Source organism: Bison bison, unplaced genomic scaffold (genome assembly GCF_000754665.1).
Source record: "Bison bison bison isolate TAMUID 2011002044 unplaced genomic scaffold, Bison_UMD1.0 scf7180017864478, whole genome shotgun sequence".
NCBI classification, from domain to species: Eukaryota; Metazoa; Chordata; class Mammalia; order Artiodactyla; family Bovidae; genus Bison; species Bison bison.
The window spans coordinates 2333356-2336184 of record NW_011495038.1 but is presented as its reverse complement, the minus strand read 5'-3'; positions in this window follow the sequence as shown (position 1 = coordinate 2336184).

Genomic DNA, 2829 nt, shown 5'->3' with positions numbered 1-2829 from the left:
CCAGGATGTCTGGCTCTAGGTCAGTGATCACACCATCGTGATTATCTGGGTCATGAAGATCTTTTTTGTACAGTTCTTCTGTATATTCTTGCCATCTCTTCTTAATATCTTCTGCTTCTGTTAGGTCCATACCATTTCTGTCCTTTATTGAGCTCATCTTTGCATGAAATATTCCTTTGGTATCTCTGATTTTCTTGAAGAGATCCATAATCTTTCCCATTCTGTTGTTTTCCTCTATTTCTTTGCATTGATTGCTGAGGAAGGCTTTCTTATGTCTTCTTGCTATTCTTTGGAACTCTTAACCCTCGTCAAAAGCCCCATTGCCAGACATACTATTTACGGGTGATGTTCTGAAGGATAGGCAGTCTATCCACTACTTCATGTCTTCCAAATTAACACTGAACATTAATATTCTTGTTCAAGTCTTGAGAATGTGTACCACATTCTGATGCAGCAGTCCCTCAATGAACTACTGTAACAAGTCGAGCTTCTTCCTTGTATCTTTGGACAATTTAAATAAACAGCTCACTCTGAGATAGTTTTGCATACATCAAGGACAGGAAGAGTGATGCTTCTCTAATAAAGTGATTGGCTTTAACTCATGGATACTCTAAAACTTGTAAGTGATTTCATCTCCATCTTTGTTTAACTTGGTATATCTTAGAGGCAACTTTGCATCTCAGTTTTAGCAACTGCACAGACATATACACTAATCTGTGCTAATCTAACCCAAGGGTTCATTGTGTTCCTCCTGATTTGATTCCCTTTGACCTTATGCCCTTCAATTACCTTTCATTGTAAGATGCAGCAAACTCTAAAAATAGAGTTGTTATTATTAGTCTATCCTCAATTGAATGATACATGGAATAGTAATGAAAGAAGCTTCCCAAAATATAATTAAGGTTTATGGAAATATTCAGAAATACAACTGATTAATTATCATTACTTCTATTTTCAGTTTTACCCTTTCATTAGCCAAACATCCAGTTAACTCTGATAATACTACATTGTTTTAATGTCAATGTTCTTGTGCAATTTGTATTTCAATATATTGAGAATAAAGTTTGCATCTTGAACAGTACTAAAAATATTGCTTTCCTGATGATGTAGCTAATGAGCCACCAAAAAACCATGTCTGTACCTAGGAAAGGCATTAAATAACAGTGGATAGAATCAGATGATAAATTGCTATATTTTGACATCTAAAGGATTATTTTCAATTATTTTTCTGGGATAATTAGGCTTATTCAAATTCCATAATGGGTTGTGTCAGTCATCATCATACATAAAATACTTTAAGGATGTACAGTAAGCTTCTTTCTCTTCATATAAATATCTTAGGACCTATGATTACACCTCATTAAACTCTGGCACCATAATTTGGAGATCCCATTTATAATATTTAGTCTAAATTTATACTAAATAAATAAAGTGTATTATCTTTCTAAAGCATTCATGAATTTGTTGTCTACAGAAGAATATTTTAAATTGCATAAATTAGATAGGATTGCAAGCATAGTACAAGAAGTTGAAAAAATAAATGACAAGAAGTTTTGCTTTTCTCAACCATAGACTGGTTAGATGGTATCATCAACTCTGTAGACATGAGTTTGTGCAAACTCTGGGCAATAATGAAGGACAACAAAGCCTGGTGTGCCGCAGTCCAGAGAGTCACAGGGAGTCGGACACAACTTAACAACTGAACAACAACCAGGGAATAAGTGTACTGGGTCAATATACTCTAATATACCTTTTTATACACATTTATCCTAAAAGTAAACCTGAAAGAGATGGGAATACCAGACCACCTGACCTGCCCCTTGAGAAACCAGTATGCAAGTCAGGAAGCAACAGTTAGAACTGGACAGGGAACAACAGACTGGTTCCAAATAGGAAAAGGAGTATGTCAAGGCTGTATATTTTCACCCTGCTTATTTAAATTATATGTAGAGTACATCATGAGAAATGCTGGGCTGGAGGAAGCACAAGCTGGAATCAAGATTGCCGGGAGAAATAACAATAACCTCAGATATGCAGAAGATACCGCCCTTATGGCAGAAAGTGAAGAAGAGCCACTTGGTGAAAGTGAAAGAGGAGAGTGAAAAAGTTGGCCTAAAGCTCAACATTCAGAAACGAAGATCAAGGCATCTGATCTCATCACTTCATGGCAAATAGATGGGGAAACAGTGGCTGACTTTATTTTCCTGGGCTCCAAAATCACTGCAGATGGTGACTGCAGCCATGAAATTAAAAGACGCTTACTCCTTGGAAGGAAAGTTATGACCATCCCAGAGAGCATATTCAAAAGCAGAGACATTACTTTGTCAACAAAGGTCCGTCTAGTCAAGGCTATAGTTTGTCCAGTGGTCATGTATGCATGTGAGAGTTGGACTATAAAGAAAGCTGAGCACAGAAGAATTGATGCTTTTGAACTGTGGTGTTGGAGAAGATTCTTGAGAGTCTTTTGGACTGCAAGGAGATCCAACCAGTCCATCCTAAAGATCAGTCCTGGGTGTTCATTGGAAGGACTGATGTTGAAGTTGAAACTCCAATATTTTGGCCACCTGATGCAAAGAACTGACTCATTGGAAAAGACCCTGATGCTGGGAAAGATTGAGGGCAGGAGGAGAAGGAGACGACAGAGGATGAGATTGTTGGATGGCATCACCGGCTCAATGGACATGGGTTTGAGTGCACTCTGGGAGTTGGTGATGGACAGGGAGGTCTGGCGTGCTGCAGTTCATGGGGTCACAAAAGAGTCGGACACGACTGAGCGATGAACTGAACTGAAACCTAAAAGACATATTAGTTGCCTTACCTATAATGCTT